This window comes from Cyanistes caeruleus, chromosome Z, assembly GCF_971803275.1.
Source record: "Cyanistes caeruleus chromosome Z, bCyaCae1.hap1.1, whole genome shotgun sequence".
NCBI lineage: Eukaryota > Metazoa > Chordata > Aves > Passeriformes > Paridae > Cyanistes > Cyanistes caeruleus.
The window spans coordinates 10,842,224-10,864,911 of NC_141732.1; the positions used below are offsets into that span (position 1 = coordinate 10,842,224).

Sequence of the window (22,688 nt, forward strand, 5' to 3'; positions counted from 1 at the left end):
ATTTTGCCATGCTTATATATCAAGCAGAAATGGCAGACATATTAGTAGACCAGATCTAGAATGGTCATTAGAAGAACTCTGATGAGAATAAGAATATAAATAAGTCCTTCAAAACATTATAGAATATGACTCCTATTTGAATCAAAGACACCCCGCCCTGGAAGTATTCATTAAAAAACAAAAGAAAAGATAATTATCTATTGGATTGCTTAATTTATCTGTAAATTATTTAGATTTGGCAAAAATGGATTGTGTCTTTGCGATTCCTACAAATTCATCTCATGATGAGGGATTTGACAGTACCTCAGTCAGGATTTAGGCTCACTGTTACAGTACAAAAACAAGTATAAAAAATAGAGTAAAAAATATCAGTAAATATATTGTGTATATATATATATATGTATATATATATATATATATATATATATATTTTTTTTTTTTTAAACTATATAGGATAGTTTTCTAAGAGCAGTGACTTAGAATTTTGATAAGCACAAATAGCAAGCTAAACCTATGGAAATTAGGAAAGTATTTATGAGAATCCTTCCTTGCAAGACTTTTCAGTTTAGTCTGCTGAGTACCTTCATTTTCAGTGCAAGTTACTTATTCTTGTTTGTTCTTCTGAGACAATTTATTTTATGTAATACACATTTTGTTAGACACGAAAGTAGTGCTGTTTCAGGAAAATAGCATATAACTTCCTCTAGATGTGGTGAAATCAATGGCTCATAAGAAAAAACCACCATGATTTTGGGGAAAACATGAATGGGAAAAACTCATTGCATATTTTTGCCACTGTCAAATTAATTGGAACAACATGTTTGTTATACACACATGTTTTCTACATGACAAAAAGACTATTAAATACAGTGTGCATTTGTGCTCTTTTATGAGGCTTTTGATTTTAGAAATAGGAAGATAGGAAGTACAGACGAGAAAATTAATAACACTGCATCTACTATGATAATAATAACAACTAGATAATAGATAAATGTGTTTATTTTGAGAAATTTATTTAATCTATTGAACAATGCCAGTGTCTCCCCCACCTTTTATTTACTGTTCTTAGAGGGCCCATAGCCCTGTGAATTGATTTATAGCTGGGTATTATTTTTAAAAAAAATCAGATCAGAGATTAAAAAGATCAACAATCAGAGTTTCTAATAACCATAAGACAAATTACTAAGTCAAGAGGTGATCTCATCATAAAATGGTTTGGGCTGGAGTGGGACCTTAGTAATCACTGAACTTCAATCCACCTGTCATGGTCAGGGACACCATCCCCTAGACCAGGCTGCTCAGAGCCCCACAGCACAGCCTTGAACATTTCTGGGGATGGGGAAACCAGAGTTTCTCTGGGCAACCTGTTCCAGTACCCAGAGTCTTCCTAATATCTAATCTAAACCTACTTTCTGTCAGTTTGAAGCCATTACTCCTGTCACTACATGCTCTTGTAAAAAGTCCCTCTCTAGCTCTCTTGCAGGTCCTTAAGAGCTCCCCAAAACCTTCTCTTCTCTGGGATGAACAACCCCAGCTCTCTCAGCCTTTCCCCATAGGAGAGGTGCTCATCCCTCTGATCATCTTCTTGACTGTGATAGATCGACATTTAAGAAAAGAAAAGAAAAAAAAGAAAAAAAAAAAGAAAGAAAAAAAGGGAAACAGCTAAGGAAGTTAAGGATGCTGCAGACTGATGGGAGTTTTTCTCCTAGCCAATAACTGGCCATTTCTGAGAATTGACAGTAGTTCTAACCATTGGAAAATGAGATCGACCTGTGAACATCACCCTTTAAAACCTAAGCCCAGGAATTTCTCTCTCTCTCTTTGGTTTCCAGCTTTCAAAGGTAACAGAGCTCCAGCTGGCTCCCGTCCCCTCCCCAGGCCGTGCAGCCTGGGCAGGGGCTGGGCTGGGCCTGCTGCGGTTCCCAGGCCAGGGATGGAGCCTGTGGGACTTTCCCCCAGCCCCAGGCTGGGCTGGGCTCTGCTGCTGCTGCTTCCTCAGAAGCCTCTGGAGGGGCTGAAGCTTTTCCCAGGGGGGTGGGTCCCAGCTCTGAGCGCCACTGAGCTGAAACCCAGCACCATGAACACCTGCTGCGGTTTGAGCCAGATTTTAACCCTTCCACTACCCAGATGAGACTTGCAGATTAATCCTTTTTCCAGAGAGAGGGGAAGAGAGAGAGTGATCAACGGGTAGAGAGACATTAACTATCAAAGCCAGTGAGGAAAGGAATTAAGCCTCACATGGGAAGAGTACAAGGAGATGCATTAATAAGATGAAATATTATTTATTAAAACTATGGAGACGGACAACAATGTTCTGAAAAAACTCCTTTAATTCATGAAAGAGTATTTTGGGAGGAATGGAGTATTTCAAAGTGTGGATCTAAGCAAATGGTGAACTAGTTGTGATCCTATGAGATGCTGGAACAGGAATGGAGAAGTGAGAGTTGTTGGAGATTTGTGGCCCTTAAGAGGCAAAGTGAAAACTTCTGTTTCCAGAGATGATCACAGAGACAGATGAAGAGAACTTCTGCCTTTGAATAACTCATCCTTAAAATGACACACCTTGAATCATGACCCAAGAACACACCTCAGAGTGGTGTGAAATGGGAGGAAAGGACTGATGACAGAGTTTTCCGGGCGGCTGGCATCAGAGAAATAGAAAACAATGAGAAAATGGTTTTCTTGTGAAAAACTCTTTTGTCATAGATTGACAAAAGAGAACTTCTTTTTCTCTACAAAGACTGATGAAAAGACTATAGCCAAGTTGGGACTGCTTTAACCACCAGGTTTTCTCTCTATGTTGTCAATTAAGCAAGGGAATGTTTGGGTGGTGGGGGGAAAAGGATTTCTGGAGGTTTTATTCTGGTTTCTTGTAGTTTTGTTAATAAACTTTATTCCTTTTAAGTTTTAAGCCTGTTTTGCCCTTCTCCTAATCTATATCTTGCACCACGAAATGAGTAAGTTTTCTAGTGATTTTTTTAGCTAATGCTTTAAATCACAACATTGACCTCTATTTGCTCCAACAAGACCATGTCTTTCTTGTGCTGGATCCCAGAGGGGATGCAGCACTGCAGGTGGGGTTTCCGTGATGATGTATAATATTTTCTTACATATTCTCATATGTTACTCTTTCTCTTCCCTCTTTCCCCCATATTTGAAAATATTCTATAATGCACACTGTTGTCTTTAAAAAGTTATCCTTTGAAGATACCAAAGAGTCTTAAAGTTATGCTTTGGCTCTATTACTATTCAACAGTCTGCTTAGCCAAGCAGGTTTTTTTCCTTATGTTTAATAGGAAAAAGCTAATTTTACTATAAAGATGGATGTTTATATCCTTTGTTAACTATTTATTTATTCTTCATTTAATGGAATATTGTTTTGGAAATTTTTTAGATTGTCTTTTCTTAAGTGGAAATATTTTGTACTACACTGTAAACTTTTTTTTGCTAGACTGAAGTATCTGATAATTTTGATGCAATACATTAAAAACACAGAAATCCTGTAACTAAAGAAATGTAGCTGAGAAGGGTAACATTCATAAAGTCATTTAACTTTGGCAGATTTTAGATTTAGCAGATTTTTTTCCTGATGAAGTGAAAGAATGGTAGGTTTTAAAAGCATATTTTGTTTTCACTTATAAAACATGTATGTACATGGAATGTAACTTGTTTAAGCTATGACTTTTCTGTTGCCACAGCACTACATATAAAAATAGATTATGGTGTTAAAAAAGTTACTGAAAAACCAACAAAGCACATCCTTCTTCTGCCATGGTGTCTATCACATCTGAGATCAGAAATTACTGCAATGCTCCATGGAGTGGTATTAGAGAACTAGGGGAAAGGCAAAACCTGTTTTTCTGAGAAAGTATAAAAGTAGAATGAGGATACCCTCAGTATGAGCAGAAAGACCCTGAAATTTATGTCACTTTCCCACCATTTTCAAAATACACATAAGACATTTAGAAAAAGTCAGTCTTAAAAATAAGAGTGAGAAATTTGGATCTGAATTTTGGAGAAGCTCCTACACATGTCAAACAAGACTGCACATACTTAAAGAATAATATTGCATCTGTAGATGATCCAATAGATGATTGCAAAAGATGTAGCTCATACTTAAAGAGCAATATTGCACCCTGCATAGAGCATGCTAGGTTCCTTCACTAGTGGGGCAAAAGAGGTCTTGCATCAGACTTTTGCCCCTTCATCAAATAAATACTCACTTAATTCTTTTTTCCTTGATAATTTTGCAAGGTTTCCCTCAAACTGAATATGGTTTTCTTTACTTTATGGAGGAAAAGGAATTATGTTTCCCTTCCTGAACACACAAATATTACCCTTGATATAAAGTATTTAAATAATTATTGATAAAAATACACTCTGGCAAGAGAGGGTTTTGCATATTATGTGTAAATGGTATAGCAATTACCCAACTATATACCACAGAGTAGTTAACAATTATTTGACCTTCACTGTGTTTCGAATTCACTCCAGTTTCCTGAAAACTCTCTGTGAAAGCTCTGCTGTTGATGAAGATGCTGATGGAGGAATGCTTAGTACATATAATGTAGTATGTTTGGTCATGAGCTACACACCGGGTTATTCAACACTGAAGTGATTCCAAGACTGGGCATAGAAGCAAATAGCTGTAGGGAACCTTTCTGTGGAATTTTATATTCCTAGAGTCTTCAGGTAGCAAGTCTCTAGGAGGATCCATGGATCAAAAGTGACATTGAGAATGTGCCTAAAGTAAACAACCAAGTGCAGACAGGAGATAATGTTAAGAGAATTATCAGTCACCATGCTCCTTAACAGATAACTTCACATACCTGCACCGTGGTTTGTGTTTTTGGAACTTCAAGATATAAACTCATAATTATGGCAAAAATACTTTGCATACCAGTACCTACAAAGGAGATAATACTGTAATATTCTGTTGAAAAACAAAATTTCTCTGCAAAGTTATTCATTCTTCATTCCCACCACTCCCTTCATCAAAAATTCCCCACTCCCTTCCACTTCCTTGCCTATTCAGTAATTCATAATAGGATGCAAAGAATGCAATTTAAATGTAATTTATAGTGACTCTATGGTAGTGTTTCCAGTCATAGAATTTCTGTTAAATAATTTCTAAAGTCTGTCTTGCCCTTGCAAAAGTAGTAGAGGAGTATCACTATCTTTTGAGTGGTTGATCCATATTAGACGTTGCTAAATCCCTCACATCTTTCAGCCAAGCAGTTAAATGGGAAATCCTGATATTCCTAGAAAAGATAATGATAAACCCACTCTTTTAAAGCATTGTAGTCAGATAGGGAACTCCTTCCACACAGAAGATTGCGAGAGAGCATATGGGTTGATCCTCTAAATCTCATTCAGTGTGAAAACAGCAGGAATTTTTACCCTTTGGCTGTCAAACATGTTCATGTGCCTGGACTGTAATAACGAAAATGCTATCCTTGATATCTCTACATTGTTTGTTCAGGTTTGTTTTTTTTTCCTTTTGGTCTGTGTTTGAAAGACTGCACTTGCACATGATAGCATTTTTATTTTCCATCATTTTCATATGAATTAGGCCATTGTACTAATAAATAAAACTTCTACTTAGAAAGATGCTTCATCTGTGTTGTTACTAGCAATTAAGCATTTCTTTATTATTCAGCAGTATGGGATTTGCTTGGTTAAATCACTTATTGAGTAATTGTCACAAAATTCAGTAAAATGTTAATGTAAAAAGGTAGCAATTCTAAAGAAATCTTTTGTATATTCAACCCTAACTGTCATCTGAGAAACAATGCAGCAATGATGATTATCTGATTTATAATGAAAGATGTCGTGTGGAGTTAATCTAGGTCCATGAAACAAGGCATTAGAAAAACAACTTAATTATTTTAACTGTTGATTATGTATTTCATTTTGACAAAAAATGTCCTGCACAAAGGAAGTAACGATTAACCTCTGATATTTTATCTGGTAGGAGAAAAGCATCTTAAAAAAAGCCCCTATTTTACTCCTTTGTAGAGGAGAAACAAAAAAATCAGCACTGAAATGAACACAGACATTTTTTCAGAAATAACATCCCATAAAAAGTGACAGATAAGGGGTAAGTGTGATTTGCACAGAAGCCAAAGTAGCTAGAGTCTATTTATACCAGAAAAAAAGGTGTTGTTTTTTTTTCCCCACATAAATAGTCCTGTAATGACTACTTTTTCATTTTCAGTGTGTAATTTTAAGAACACTACATGTGTTGTCTTTGTAAGCAAAAATTAAGCCTCTCCTTTGGTCACCATGGCAAGCTTCTTTGTAGCAGTACAAAAGAAAGTCTATTGTGTGAGATCAGGGAATTGAAGTAGGATAGAATATAAGCAAGCAGTTTGTGTATGGATCTTGCTCCTGCTGCTATTCCACATGCCGTGTGATCTATGTACATTCTTCCTCCTCTTTGACCCATATGCCATATATGTATTGATGCATTTGAAGATTCCAACAATATGCTGGGAAACCTGCCCAAGCAGTGAAAATATTTTCCTGCTTGGAGAGGTATTCTAGTACAAACTTTTCTCTGCATTTTGCGTTTTTCCTTTGTCAAGATGATTAACTCCTTCCATGGGGATGGTAATAGGAGATAGGATATAGATATAGGATATAGATAGATATAGGATATATAGGATATAGAATTCTAGCAAATGAGTGTGTAGAAGTATTTGAAGAAAGAAGAAATTGCTGTGAAATTATGAAAACAAAGAGAAATAGAGTGCAATCTAACTTTACACCTTTCATGCCACTAAACCTCAAGTATTTTTCTCAGAGGGCTGTGTCTTGCAATATTTTGCTGTGAGTCCCATACGCAGTCCAGCTTCATATTGTAACAATACACTTTATTCTTTAAGGGGTTTCTTTTCAGAGATAGAAAGAACACATGAGGCCCTTGCAGTCTTTGAAATACTATGTAGGTATAAAACACACAATTATACTGACAATAATGTCAGTATACCATTTTAACTTTTTAACTTTTAAAAGTTCTAGCTTAAAGGTTTAAATTTAAAAGTTTTCAAAACTTTTAAAAGTTCTAGTTTACTTTCTGGCAAAGAACATCAGAAACCTGCCAAGCCTCACAATATTAAAATATTACCCACTTTTCCTCTGCATAGCTGAAAACTTGCATTGATTATTCATGTACAGTAACTTTTTCATATATAAATAAAGGAACGTCACCTTTTATGCCCTTTGCTTGCTTGTGCCACATATTAATCATTTCAAAATGTTCCAAAATCTAATTTGTCTTCATATAAAAGAGAAAAAAATCAGAACCAAGTGAACCAACAGGTTTTTGTTTGCTTCCTTGCTTGAGTGTTTTACTGGGTGATCTTAAATGTCTCTCAACTTTGATGACCCTATGATCCCGCTGGTAGGACCTCACATTTTGATGGCCTCTTGACAGCTGTAGAAAGAAATCTTTCTCTTTGAAAATATCATCTGATAGGCAATTTTATATAGGCTGAAGCTGAATTTGAGATATAAAATCAATTGATATCTCTCCTAATAGAAACATATTTTAGTATGGCATTCTTGTTTATTTACCCAAGGAAAAATACAAATGTGTGGTAGTAACACTTTCACAAGCAGTTAAAGTGCGTAAGCACTTTATTTTTAAAAAAATTTTAACTCAGCTTTAAAAGAAAAATTTCTTCAGGAACACCATTTGTTGTTCACAATTAAAATTGAATATACTGACATACTGAGTAGGAGGGAGAGACTAGGAGCAAAGAAGGGGGAACGTGGAGGAAAAATCACGAGTTTTTCCTCCAGTTATGATATTTTTAGTCCTTGAATAGCTGAAGAAGAACTGTATTTTTAAAAATAACAATGAATTGCCTGTTCATACAATGGTTTCATTATAGCATTGTGAAAACAAACATATATTTCATTCTGATTAATGATAACATTCAGTGGCTGATTTCTGAAGACTTTTATTCTTAAATGCTCTTGCCATTGTACATATGGTAGTTTGGTGGAAGGTTTTATTTATGGAAAGACACTGGAAAAAGGATTGGGGAATTGGGTGAGAAGTCCAAAGAAACTTTAGAAGGCATGAAGAGGAGATACATTTGAAAAAATAATTTGTAAACATCAGTTAGGAGGGAAAAATAAAAATGAAAATAAATTTAATCTTCATTGCAAAAAAGGAATTAAAAAAATATGAAATAGTGGTATCTAGAGAATGTAATGAAAACCTAAGCAAAAGCAGACAAATATCCAGAAAAAGATATCCAAATATGACAGTCATATTTAGAAAACTATAATAAAGCTACTAAAAATAAATATATGTGAAAACCAGGCAAATAATAAAGACTTTCTCTAGAAAGCATTGTAGTTGTAAAAGTTACTGCTAGAATAACAAATGCACTGATTATTTAAGTACTGTCCAAAGTATTTTCCTAGGCAGGACCTGGGACCTGAAAAAATTCATTAGAAACTTTTGTTTTTCACAGATGCCAGGATGTTACTAGCTATATTTAAGTTTCCAAGGGTCCCCATATGCGGTCTCATGCCTTCTACACAAAAATCTGAGAAAACTGGCAGACATTTGGAAAAGCTGTAAGTCTAGACCTCAATCTCTCACTGGAGTTTCCAGAGTTTTTGTTTCCCTAGCTGTCCTCTACAGGCACTACAATCTTTCACCATCAAGAGATATGAATATTGACCCATCTGGTAAAAGATGCGGGGGCCACATATTCCATAAAAGAATGCAGTCTGTTCCAGTAGAGTCAGAGAACATGGCTGGAACAGACTAATGGCATTGGTGAGACCTATCAGGTAGACGTGCATTTAAGTGACATCAGCAAAAGCTCCAATTCAAAAGAGTGGAATTAGAAAGGACAAGGGATATTTTTTTAAAAAATTGACAGATGGAACTTTAAAAAAGTTGGTTATCAGATGAATAGTGTGATGCAAAATTATATATCAAAGATTAAGCGTAAGAAATTTTGGAGTAGATTACACTATTATAGAAAGCTGTTTAAAGCATATTTTTCATAAAATGCAGTGCAGTTGATTCAGAAAAGCTTGGATTCATTAATTATAGCATGATGTATACCTTTCTGTAGGAAGAAAATCCTATAACACTCCTGAAATAGTGAGTGACATGCTTGTATATGCTAGTGTAAAGTATGAATAAATTAATTTTTCTGCAGGTTATTTACAAGGTGACCATTCAATCAGACATTTTCTACTGTCAGCTTCAAGAGCTTGTTTAATCAATTGCAACAACATCTGTATGATCCTAGTATTCATTCTGGTTGAATTTAGTGGCCATATATGGTACTAGATACTGTGCAAAATGATGACTTAATATTGGAATTCACAGAGCCCCTGTATCTACCTTGTGAATAACCCACTCCTATTATTGTTAAATATGAATTATTTATTTCTCAAAAATAACTCTGTTCACTAATCTTTTTTTGTTTTAAACATATATCCTATCAACATGTCTGCATGCATATATATGTTTTGGTACCACAATGCAGATTGAAAATACAGATCTTGTAACAACTACAATCAGCTTTTAACAAAGTTTATTACTTTATCATTGTTATACCAGCTCCCACTCCTGCAAATTCTTAATGCATCAGAACTATTTTGTGCCCAAAATGAACATAAGTATCCAGGTATTATAGTTCCATGAAACAGTTCACATAACTAAGTGGTCAAAGGAGTAAAGTGAAAATTTATTTCTTCCAAACATACCTGGTGCTTTGTACCCTTCATTATCCCTTGTTTTGAATTTAAATGGTCATTTAAATAAATAATTACTTAATTAAATGACAAAATTTCTGCACTAAGTATTTAATCTGAAATGTTAAAACACTGAAGACTTTAAATGATAAAGGGAAAAAAGTTGTAGCTGCTGATAAATAATATCTAGAAAGCTTGACACCATACAGCAGAAATGCAATGCATTCTTGTTCTAACAAAACTAAGAGGAAACTTTTAGGCATGCTAGGCTGAGCAGAACATGAAACTGAAAATTATAGGTGAAGTAAATTATTATATTACTTTGCATAGCATGGTAATAAATAGATCTTTCAGCATTGGTTTTCATTTTGCTCATCCAACAAGGCCGTTTTTATAGCTCTTAAAGCAGAAAACTAAATGTCTTGGCAAGACTGTGAGCAACATTAGTTTTTTGGGTTAAGAATTTGTTTGTACTCTAGACAAATGAGAAAGACTGCTTTCATTATGTTTGTAGAGAAAATTGGTTCTGTTTGAGTAACCTGAAAACATGCTTTAGATAATTTATACAATTAAAAAGTAAAAAGAAAGAGGTTCATTTTGTTATGTCTCTTTAAAGCTGTACTATTGGTTTTGCCTTGTCTTTTCTATGGAAATCTAGTGTTAGTAACGTGGGCAACCTGCTGTGGCCAGAACAGTAGTTTCATAAAATAGAGTAGTGGTAATGATGTCTGTGAACCCCACAGAGATAGCCTGAAACTTCTGACAGTTGCTTAGTGAAATTAAGACTTTCTTTTTGGCTTGGAAATCTTTTTGTTTCACTAATTGGGCTGTATCTTGTGGTGATGTAATACATGGTTAAAACTTACGGCTGTATTGTGTAATTTTTAGTTTCAATCTCTATGTTCTTGATCTGTTTATTTACTGAGAAAAATTACCCTTTTGCATAGTGTTATATGTTTTCAGTTGCTGAAAAGGCCCCTGGAAGTTAAAATAATTAAGTATTCTATCATACTGACAACAAACCTTACCTGATAAAAATCTGAACATTAACTAAAAGGTAGAGTTTGTTCTACAAGAAAGGTTGGTATGTGTCATTGAGTACCACAAATGGTTTTATGAGGAGTTAATTGTTCCATTTGTCTTAACCCGAATAATTAGAAGATCTGGTCACTGGGCCTACCCACTGTGCATCTTTATGTCTGCTGCAAGCTGCAGTATAACTAGAATTGAGGCTTGGAGCTCATCGTCATCCCTCAAATAAAGTTAGTGCATCCAGATTTGGAAAATGACAGCAGTAATATTCCCATAGTAAAGCTGGAGCTTAGCCGTGTTATACTTATTAAAAAGCCTATTCATACAAATTAAATCCATTCCATATCCTGGCCTCTGATGACAGCTCCATTTTTTTTCTTGTCTGGTTTGAATTACCTCAAGTCTGTACCCAGAAAGAATTTATCCATTTCAAGAGACTTCTCCAAGCCTATAATAAATTCACATGGGTCATCCCATCAATGTGGTGAATTTGCATTATTATTTCATTATGAGAAGGAAAGAAAGAGGATTAGATCTCTTGCAGTGTTGGCAGCACCTAAATCAACTCGAACACATGATTAAAGCTGGCATTTATGACTTATACTGTCAGAGGAAACTAATTGTAAACTGAGAGCTGTGGATAATTATGATCTTTTTTATTACAGCATTTTCCTCCTATTTATCACAGGATAAACTGCAGACAATACTATTGTTTGCATTAGCTCTCGGTTACTTGGAGCCTATTTATGCAAATGAAAATTTATCTAGATTCTCAAATTGATGGGTTTATTTTAACTTAGTTTCAATCATGCTGTAAAAACCCTGAAAAAAGGTGACACTCATACAGCAATATTTGAGGCAGTGTATTTTGTATTGTCCCACTTGTAAGTATCCTTTGTTTTTAGTGTCTGCCTGGTGAATTTGTTTCTCATGAATGCTTCTGAAAAAGTCAACTACCTAAAGTACCTTCTCACAGGAGATATTTTCCTTTCTCTTTTATCATCACTCATATGTTGCTTTTATGAAATGTTATCTCACAAAGCTGCATAAGTCATATTTTAATAAACTACTTGTACCTTTTTAGAGAAAGGAGTCCCTAAAACTCAAGAATAAAAGTTGTGATAATAACAGGTTTATCATGGCTTTTTGGAAAACAACTACAAGGAGTTGTTGTAGTAGTTTTTATTTTTTCCTTCACACTGTTTTAATTTTCTTTTTACCCCCTCTTGAAATGAATTCCAGATAGAAAAGATCAGACATATACAGAGCAGGAAATTCTGGATGTTGAAGGTTATTCAGGATGAAATTTTTGCACTTTTCTTTGGTTAATGTAAACTAAAGCCCAGGACACACTGACTGGAACATCTAACTTTTCAAAAGAGAAATTAATTTAAAAAGTGACATGAATAAGAAATCAAAAACTATGGAAAAAAGTACATAAGAAATAAATTTATGATATTTGACAGTAAAGAAGTTATGACTGACTAACAGATGTCTACAAGGTAGAAAGCATGCTTTTTCATGGTATTGTATAACTTAGTCATTGCCCCATAACACTGTTGTGACCAGACAGAATTGGTTTACAAAAGAGGTAACTGTATTAGTGACCTCTAAAGTGGTGGTCCTGGCTGTAATCCTTAGGCCAGGAATTCATACATCTGTAGTTACTAGAGCTGGAAGAGCTGTTCTCACTGTTTAGTATATTCTTTTCTTAAATACCTGTTGGATGCTGTGAGAAACAAGACACTTGGAATTGGATTTTTGATGTGACAGTTTAAGATAACATTCAAAGTTCCCCAAAAAAGGAAAATAGTAACGGGGGATTTAGTGGGACTGATAATCCACCAGAAACAACTATTTGATATGCAGTAATTATGAAATCCTTCTGCGCTTTATTAGAAAATGACATAAAAAGTAATTGATGGCAGCAGACAAAACAAATGTGTAAATATAAAAATAATGTTAGGATGCAAGCAATTGTTAGATTGTGTAGTACTATCCATTGTGACTCAGGTCCCAGCCTAAACAATACTGACCTTTTAAAGTTTTTCATTCAGTTACCTTTGGGGAATCTCAGTCTTAAATAATGATTTTGAGTTTGTGAATTTTCTGATGGAAGAGTTGCAAGAACAATTAATGTAAGTGATAATACCAATAATTAGTGCTTTATATTTCTAATCAGATGGGTTGGTGACTGAATTTATTTTGATGCCGATCCATCCACCTATGTTGGAGGCTTAAGATTTTTCCCTTTTTTTATTTCCCTGAGAGAATTTGCTGCCATTCGTTGCAATAGGCAGTAACGACTGGTACAGAGAGACAAAAGATGCAGCTAAGGAGAAGAGGAAGGAATGAAGCTGGCTATATTCTTACCTGAGAGCTTTTCTCTTGGGAAGGGCAGAGATGCTGTGAGACTTTAGGCTGGGGTGAAGGGGCTGGGGGCAGCTCCTAGCTCTCTTGCTCTTGGCACTGAAAGAGGGACAGCCGCTCCGGGGTCCCTGCTTAGAGGATTTGTTGCCACTATGGAACATTTTTCCTCCCACTGCTTATTCCCTACTGAGGGTAATCCTTTTTCGTAACAGCAGCCATTGAACTGGGACCTTATTGGCACTCTGCCTCACTGGAAAGGATTCTCACCATCTCTCAGGGTGCTTCAGAGCGAAACCCGGGATGCTGAGCCCTCTCCCTTCCCAGCGGCCGCCTCTCCCCGACTGCGTGTGGCAGTGGCTGCAGAGAAGCCTGGCTGCCAGCACCCAGCACCGCTGCCTTCTGCCGCTGCCTCGGCCTTTTCCCCTACACTAACCCAGCACCCCGCACCCACCCGAGCCCCCACAGCTCCTGCTAATGTTGTGGAGTTTTCTGTCACATTTTTTTGGCCGCTGCAGAGGGCGTGCCTGCCACTGCCATGCCAGCCGCTGCTCCGAGGTTCCGGCTGCAGCCCGCGCCACCACCCAGCCACAGCCGCGGCCTGGTGAGGGCGCTGTGGCTGAGCCCCCGCGCCACAGCGCCCCCTGCCGGCGCGGCGGAATCACCACACCCGTGCTGCCCGCCGGGAGCCAGCAGCGCCCCTGCCGGCCGTGCCCGGAACTGCACTGAGGGAAGCTCTCGGGGAGCGGGCAGCGACTTCATTGGGTTTTCTGCTTTTCTGTCCATTGTTGCTGCTGTTGTTGTTCCTTTGCCTTGCTATACACATACATACTAGTACAGAACTGTTACTCCTTTTCCCATGTCTTTGCCTGAAAGCCCCTGAATTCCAAAGTTACAATATTTTGGAGAGAAGGGGGTCATATTTTCCATTTCAAGGGACGTTTCCACCTTCCTTGGCAGACACCTGTCTTTCAATCTGAGATAGTCTTCCCAGGTGAGTTTTTAGATATTTAAATAGGTATGGTACCCAGACCAGGTGAATTATTCCAATTTAATTCAGAAAAAATTTTACCTAGAGTAACTTATGCTGTAGGAAAGAAAGGATTTATTGAGGGGTCTGCAGTTGAGAAGGGCTGAAGTGGTATTGCTATTTAATAGACAGATGTCTCTCACTAGGAGCTTGTTATGGAGAAATCTCATAACTCCACAAATTTCAGGAATACTGAAGAAAAAATAATCTCATTCATAATGTTATGCTTTTAAATATAATAAAAACAGAGTAATAAAGGAGTAATGTTTGTAAAACATGGTGGAAGTAAAACACTGCTGGATGAGAGCTGGCCATGAGCCAGCCATGGGCACTCCCAGCCCAGAGAGCCAAGTGTGTCCTGGGCTGCATCCAGAGCCCCGTGGGCAGCAGGGGAGGCAGGGAGGGGATTCTGCCCCTCTGCCCCGCTCTGGTGAGACCCCACCTGCAGGGCTGCCTCCAGCCCTGGGGTCCCAGCACAGGAAGGACATGGAGCTGCTGGAGAGAGTGCAGAGGAGGGACACCAAGGTGATCAGAGGGAGGGAGCTTCTCTCCTATGGGGAAAGGCTGAGATAATTAGGATTGCTCAGCCTGGAGAAGGGAAGGCTTTGGGGTGACCTAACTGTGGCCTTCCAGTACCTGAAGGGAGCTCACAAAAAAGCAGGAGAGGGCGTTTTTACAAGAGCATGTAGTGACAGAACAAGGGGGAGAGGCCTCAAAATGAAATGGGTTAGGTTTACATTAGATAATAGGAAAAAGATTCTTTACTGTGCAAGTGGTGAGAGAGTGGAGCATGCTGCTCAGAGAAGTTGTGTCCCATCCCTAAAATTTTTCAAGGCCAGGGTGCATGGGGCTCTGAGCAAGCTGATATGGTGGAAGGGAGCATGTCAGGGAGGTGAATCTCAGTGTTCCTTAAGGTCACTCCTGATCCAAACCATTCTGATTCTATAAAACCATCTAAAATGAGAAATTCAGGCTTATTAAGGTACTTAGACACTATGCTGAGACCAGCAATCTTAGTGATTTCAGTGGCATTTGAGTGCTTAGAATTTGTCAATGATTTCCAAGATTTAAACTGTTTTTGAATATTTTTCATCTTTATTATGACATGGCCTTCAGGAACATGGGTTGGAGAATAAAACATAGAAGTGAATATTTACAAAATTAAAATGTGCCAAGAGTTTAAAGTATAAGATAATAAGTGGTTTATTCTGCAAAGATAGACTACCAGAAAAATTTACCAACAGAGGCAATATATCTGAATATTATAAATTCTTGAGGCAGTGTTTGATATAAGGAGACAATGGTGATGAAATAAATAAACATTTAATTTTTTTTTCATAAACTGTATGACCTGTGAAATAAAGACATATTGTGCAATTGGTATCTCACAAAAATAACAGAAAAAAACAAAAAACAACTTTAAAAATGTACTATGTAGAGTAGAATTCTAGAAAATACAATAAAACTTTAACAAACCACAGAAGAAATTCTTTAGGATACAAAGAAAAGCACTATGAGACTACAATCTTTGAATACATGAGAAATTATAAAACAGTGCTAGTGCAAGGTCTTTGAGGGGCATTATGACAAAGGATCTGGAAAATCTCTCTAAACTTTAAAGAGACTAAACTTCTCTAAACTAATAAGAAAAGAGGTAAGACTAAAAATAAAAGGCAAAACTGTTAGAAACAGTTTAACAGAAATAGGTAACACCAAATACACAAACGGACTTTGAATAGTTCAAAGGCAATTGAATATTCAAATACACAAGGAAACAATCCTAGATTTTGCAGTGAGTTTTGGTTACTTCTATAGTCTCTAAATCATAGAATCATTTGGGTTGGAAAAGACATCTGTATTGGTTTGAAAGACAGGTGTTTGCTAGGGAAGGTAGGAACTTTCCTTGGAATGAAAAAATGCAAACCCGTTCTCTTCTAATTATTATAATTTTGAAATCAAGGGGTTCTCAGGCAGAGATTTGGTGATAGGAATAACAGTTCTTTACTAATATTTATAACAAGATAAACAAACAACTACAGCATTAACAAGAAAACAGAACCAGGGACCCCGTGACAGCTTTCTTGGCTGAGACAGGAAGGGATGGAGGAGAGGCTTTGTTTTCACAAACCCCTCGGGCAGTCAGTCCCGGTGCTCCTGCAGGGCTCTGAAGAACAGTCGCTGGAACAGCAGGGATGAGCTGAGATCCTGGGCCGGTGGCTGAGGTGGATCAGCAGCTCCGTGGCGGTGGTTGGCACTGCCACACGTCCCGGCAGGACAGGGGGTGCGAGGCCCACTGAAGCAGAAGAAGAAGAAGGAGGGAGAGAGAGAAGAAGGAGCGGGAGAGGGAGGGAGAAAGATGGAGGAGAAGGAGAAGGAGAAGGAGAAGGAGAAGGAGAAGGAGAAGGAGAAGGAGAAGGAGAAGGAGAAGGAGAAGGAGAAGGAGAAGGACAAGGACAAGGACAAGGACAAGGACAAGGACAAGGACAAGGACAAGGACAAGGACAAGGACAAGGACAAGGACAAGGACGTCATCTGGATTATGGCAAATTCCTTTCTCCAAGCAGCCACAGCTCTGCGTGAGTGCCACTCTGAAGCCTAAGAAACCAGCCAGCCCGCTGTCCTCCTTTTTACCTGCCCCCGTTCCCCCTGGGCCCAGCCAAACTGTCTTCTCAAGCACCCCGTAAATACCAGCAGTCAGGTTTCCCTGCAACTAATGGTGAAAATTCTATAGGTGAGAAGGAACCAAAGGAAAGACACCTAACCCCCAACAATGTCTGAGATCATTTAGTCCAGCTGTTAAATGTGAATGACTAATATGAAATAAATTTAGTAGTGTCCTGATAAAGAAACAGAGGACCTGAAATAGGTGGAAGGGCTATCAGATCAGGTGAAAAGTAGGCCTGTAGAAGTCATTGGCATAACTTCACACACTCTGCAGATCAGTGACCTGAAGGATATGGGCTTTGTTTCCAGCAGATCTGGTTTTTAAATAAAAGTGAAGTTTTGTGTTACGATTCACATTAACTGGAAAAGTGAATAGAAGAGGAGAAAGATGTCTTAGTTCAACAGATTATGAATTAAAAAATCCAAAACACAACAAAGCATATTCTAGTGATGATACATTAAAAGTGTCCATCAACAGAGCCCAGAACAGAACTGTTTCACAGAAAACTGAAATAGTTGACTTTAGATCAACCAGAGACGGTAATAAGTAGCTATTGTTATGAAATCAATAACAGCTGAGAGAAAAACAAGAAAAACAAGGAAAATCAGAACCTTAACTATAGAGAGGTCATAAAAATAATGGTTACAAGAGAAAGGACTCAGCTGTGACAGGAAAAGTGAATGTGTAGGCTTTGATGATACACTGATAGAACTTGGAAAGAATAGGATGTGGCAGCAAGACTAAGTAGACATGACTCATTAGGTGAGTAATTTTGTTGAAAACAATAGTTTGCAAATTTGGAAGTGATAAAAGGAAACATCACACTGTGGTGAGATTAATATTTGATTTCAGAGAATTTTTTACTTTAAAAGTTTAGGAAGAATAATATATTTTTTTCTGGTAACAAGCATACTGAGAATTATTGTACAGGATGATTACTTTGTTTAATTAAGTAGCAGGAAATTAATGGTTTAGAGCTTTATATTTACTTAAAAATTGTCAGAACATCTATTTACTAGCTGATTCATAGACTTCTACTGTCACTTCTGATTTATTGAGATAACATGTATGATTCAAAGCCTGTTTTGGTCTCTGGAAGGGCTTCTCCAGACATTCTTATAGTCCAGATGTGGGCACTATGTCTGTGTACACAAATTAATGGGAAGAAGATTACCATATTAGTTCCTGTTGTTCTGTCACAGAACAGGAGTGGCCAAAAACACTTACAGGAGTCATATGGTGAGAATATTAAAAAATGTAAATATAACTGTGTAAATTATATTCTTAAAAGATTCCCCAGAAAAAAATATGTTTTCTTTCTGTTCTCTGCTTTTATCTTTTATTTTCTTTTCTTTTTCCCTTCCCTTCCCTTCCCTTCCCTTCCCTTCCCTTCCCTTCCCTTCCCTTCCCTTCCCTTCCCTTCCCTTCCCTTCCCTTCCCTTCCCTTCCCTTCCCTTCCCTTCCCTTCCCTTCCCTTCCCTTCCCTTCCCTTCCCTTCCCTTCCCTTCCCTTCCCTTCCCTTCCCTTCCCTTCCCTTCCCTTCCCTTCCCTTCCCTTCCCTTCCCTTCCCTTCCCTTCCCTTCCCTTCCCTTCCCTTCCCTTCCCTTCCTTCCCTTCCCTTCCCTTCCCTTCCCGCGCCTTCCCTTCCCTTCCCTTCCCGCGCCTTGCCTTGCCTTGCCTTGCCTTGCCTTGCCTTGCCTTGCCTTGCCTTGCCTTGCCTTGCCTTGCCTTGCCTTGCCTTGCCTTGCCTTGCCTTGCCTTGCCTTGCCTTCCCTTCCCTTCCCTTCCCTTCCTTCCCTTCCCTTCCCTTCCCTTCCTCCTTCCCTTCCTTCCCTTCCCTTCCCTTCCCTTCCCTTCCCTTCCCTTCCCTTCCCGCGCCTTCCCTTCCCTCGCCTTCCCTTCCCTTCCCTTCCTTCCCTTCCCTTCCCTTCCCTTCCCTTCCCTTCCCTTCCCTTCCCTTCCCTTCCCTTCCCTTCCCTTCCCTTCCCTTCCCTTCCCTTCCTTCCCTTCCCTTCCCTTCCCTTCCCTTCCCTTCCCTTCCCTTCCCTTCCCTTCCCTTCCCTTCCCTTCCCTTCCCTTCCCTTCCCTTCCCTTCCCTTCCCTTCCCTTCCCTTCCCTTCCCTTCCCTTCCCTTCCCTTCCCTTCCCTTCCCTTCCCTTCCCTTCCCTTCCCTTCCCTTCCTTCCCTTCCCTTCCCTTCCCTTCCCTTCCCTTCCCTTCCCTTCCTTCCCTTCCCTTCCCTTCCCTTCCCTTCCCTTCCCTTCCCTTCCCTTCCCTTCCCTTCCCTTCCCTTCCCTTCCCTTCCCTTCCCTTCCCTTCCCTTCCCTTCCCTTCCCTTCCCGCGCCTTCCCTTCCCTTCCCTTCCCTTCCCTTCCCTTCCCTTCCCTTCCCTTCCCTTCCCTTCCCTTCCCTTCCCTTCCCTTCCCTTCCCTTCCCTTCCCTTCCCTTCCCTTCCCTTCCCTTCCCTTCCCTTCCCTTCCCTTCCCTTCCCTTCCCTTCCCTTCCCTTCCCTTCCCTTCCCTTCCCTTCCCTTCCCTTCCCTTCCCTTCCCTTCCCTTCCCTTCCCTTCCCTTCCCTTCCCGCACCTTCCCTTCCCTTCCCTTCCCTTCCCTTCCCTTCCCTTCCCTTCCCTTCCCTTCCCTTCCCTTCCCTTCCCTTCCCTTCCCTTCCCTTCCCTTCCCTTCCCTTCCCTTCCCTTCCTTCCCTTCCCTTCCCTTCCCTTCCCTTCCCTTCCCTTCCCTTCCCTTCCCTTCCCTTCCCTTCCCTTCCCTTCCCTTCCCTTCCCTTCCCTTCCCTTCCCTTCCCGCGCCTTCCCTTCCCTTCCCGCGCCTTCCCGCGCCTTCCCTTCCCTTCCCTTCCCTTCCCTTCCCTTCCCTTCCCTTCCCTTCCCTTCCCTTCCCTTCCCTTCCCTTCCCTTCCCTTCCCTTCCCTTCCCTTCCCTTCCCTTCCCTTCCCTTCCCTTCCCTTCCCTTCCCTTCCCTTCCCTTCCCTTCCCTTCCCTTCCCTTCCCTTCCCTTCCCTTCCCTTCCCTTCCCTTCCCTTCCCTTCCCTTCCCTTCCCTTCCCTTCCCTTCCCTTCCCTTCCCGCACCTTCCCTTCCCTTCCCGCACCTTCCCTTCCCTTCCCGCACCTTCCCTTCCCTTCCCTTCCCTTCCCTTCCCTTCCCTTCCCTTCCCTTCCCTTCCCTTCCCTTCCCTTCCCTTCCCTTCCCTTCCCTTCCCTTCCCTTCCCTTCCCGCGCCTTCCCGCGCCTTCCCTTCCCTTCCCTTCCCTTCCCTTCCCTTCCCTTCCCTTCCCTTCCCTTCCCTTCCCTTCCCTTCCCTTCCCTTCCCTTCCCTTCCCTTCCCTTCCCTTCCCTTCCCTTCCCTTCCCTTCCCTTCCCTTCCCTTCCCTTCCCTTCCCTTCCCTTCCCTTCCCTTCCCTTCCCTTCCCTTCCCTTCCCTTCCCTTCCCTTCCCTTCCCTTCCCTTCCCTTCCCTTCCCTTCCCTTCCCTTCCCTTCCCTTCCCTTCCCTTCCCTTCCCTTCCCTTCCCTTCCCTTCCCTTCCCTTCCCGCGCCTTCCCTTCCCTTCCCTTCCCTTCCCTTCCCTTCCCTTCCCTTCCCTTCCCTTCCCTTCCCTTCCCTTCCCTTCCCTTCCCTTCCCTTCCCTTCCCTTCCCTTCCCTTCCCTTCCCTTCCCTTCCCTTCCCTTCCCTTCCCTTCCCTTCCCTTCCTTCCCTTCCCTTCCCTTCCCTTCCCTTCCCTTCCCTTCCCTTCCCTTCCCTTCCCTTCCCTTCCCTTCCCTTCCCTCCTTCCCGCGCCTTCCCGCGCCTTCCCTTCCCTTCCCTTCCCTTCCCTTCCCTTCCCTTCCCTTCCCTTCCCTTCCCTTCCCGCACCTTCCCTTCCCTTCCCTTCCCTTCCCTTCCCTTCCCTTCCCTTCCCTTCCCTTCCCTTCCCTTCCCTTCCCTTCCCTTCCCTTCCCTTCCCTTCCCTTCCCTTCCCTTCCCTTCCCTTCCCTTCCCTTCCCTTCCCTTCCCTTCCCTTCCCTTCCCTTCCCTTCCCTTCCCTTCCCTTCCCTTCCCTTCCCTTCCCTTCCCTTCCCTTCCCTTCCCTTCCCTTCCCTTCCCTTCCCTTCCCTTCCCTTCCCTTCCCTTCCCTTCCCTTCCCTTCCCTTCCCTTCCCTTCCCTTCCCTTCCCTTCCCGCGCCTTCCCGCGCCTTCCCTTCCCTTCCCGCGCCTTCCCGCGCCTTCCCTTCCCGCGCCTTCCCTTCCCTTCCCTTCCCTTCCCTTCCCTTCCCTTCCCTTCCCTTCCCTTCCCTTCCCTTCCCTTCCCTTCCCTTCCCTTCCCTTCCCTTCCCTTCCCTTCCCTTCCCTTCCCTTCCCTTCCCTTCCCTTCCCTTCCCTTCCCTTCCCTTCCCTTCCCTTCCCTTCCCTTCCCTTCCCTTCCCTTCCCTTCCCTTCCCTTCCCTTCCCTTCCCTTCCCTTCCCTTCCCTTCCCTTCCCTTCCCTTCCCTTCCCTTCCCTTCCCTTCCCTTCCCTTCCCGCGCCTTCCCTTCCCGCGCCTTCCCTTCCCGCGCCTTCCCTTCCCGCGCCTTCCCTTCCCTTCCCTTCCCGCGCCTTCCCGCGCCTTCCCTTCCCTTCCCGCGCCTTCCCGCGCCTTCCCTTCCCGCGCCTTCCCTTCCCTTCCCTTCCCTTCCCTTCCCTTCCCTTCCCTTCCCTTCCCTTCCCTTCCCTTCCCTTCCCTTCCCTTCCCTTCCCTTCCCTTCCCTTCCCTTCCCTTCCCTTCCCTTCCCTTCCCTTCCCTTCCCTTCCCTTCCCTTCCCTTCCCTTCCCTTCCCTTCCCTTCCCTTCCCTTCCCGCGCCTTCCCGCGCCTTCCCTTCCCTTCCCTTCCCTTCCCTTCCCTTCCCTTCCCTTCCCTTCCCTTCCCTTCCCTTCCCTTCCCTTCCCTTCCCTTCCCTTCCCTTCCCTTCCCTTCCCTTCCCGCGCCTTCCCTTCCCTTCCCTTCCCTTCCCTTCCCTTCCCTTCCCTTCCCTTCCCTTCCCTTCCCTTCCCTTCCCTTCCTTCCCTTCCCTTCCCTTCCCTTCCCTTCCCTTCCCTTCCCTTCCCTTCCCTTCCCTTCCCTTCCCTTCCCTTCCCTTCCCTTCCCTTCCCTTCCCTTCCCTTCCCTTCCCTTCCCTTCCCTTCCCTTCCCTTCCCTTCCCGCACCTTCCCGCACCTTCCCTTCCCTTCCCTTCCCTTCCCTTCCCTTCCCTTCCCTTCCCTTCCCTTCCCTTCCCTTCCCTTCCCTTCCCTTCCCTTCCCTTCCCTTCCCTTCCCTTCCCTTCCCTTCCCTTCCCTTCCCTTCCCTTCCCTTCCCTTCCCTTCCCTTCCCTTCCCTTCCCTTCCCTTCCCTTCCCTTCCCTTCCCTTCCCTTCCCTTCCCTTCCCTTCCCTTCCCTTCCCTTCCCTTCCCTTCCCTTCCCGCACCTTCCCTTCCCGCACCTTCCCTTCCCGCACCTTCCCTTCCCTTCCCTTCCCTTCCCTTCCCTTCCCTTCCCTTCCCTTCCTTTCCCTTCCCTTCCCTTCCCTTCCCTTCCCGCGCCTTCCCTTCCCGCGCCTTCCCTTCCCGCGCCTTCCCTTCCCGCGCCTTCCCGCGCCTTCCCTTCCCTTCCCTTCCCTTCCCTTCCCTTCCCTTCCCTTCCCTTCCCTTCCCTTCCCTTCCCTTCCCTTCCCTTCCCTTCCCTTCCCTTCCCTTCCCTTCCCTTCCCTTCCCTTCCCTTCCCTTCCTTCCCTTCCCTTCCCTTCCCTTCCCTTCCCTTCCCTTCCCTTCCCTTCCCTTCCCTTCCCTTCCCTTCCCTTCCCTTCCCTTCCCTTCCCTTCCCTTCCCTTCCCTTCCCTTCCCTTCCCTTC

At 42.0% G+C, this 22,688-nt stretch overlaps 1 protein-coding gene and 1 long non-coding RNA gene across 3 annotated transcripts in view; both read right to left on the bottom strand.

Moving 5' to 3' along the window:
- LOC111940716 (uncharacterized) overlaps positions 1-13,765 on the bottom strand; it is a 57,464-nt gene extending 43,699 nt beyond the window's left edge. Inside the window, exon 1 of one of the 2 annotated variants that reach the window (XR_015280689.1) lies at positions 13,138-13,765. This is a non-coding gene — a long non-coding RNA (uncharacterized LOC111940716). The remainder of the gene's footprint in view (positions 1-13,137) is intronic. The other variant, XR_002869633.2, reaches the window with a different exon arrangement.
- Positions 1-22,688, bottom strand: part of LOC147648094 (uncharacterized) — a 349,059-nt gene that overhangs the window by 87,069 nt on the left and 239,302 nt on the right. The window lies entirely within an intron of this gene.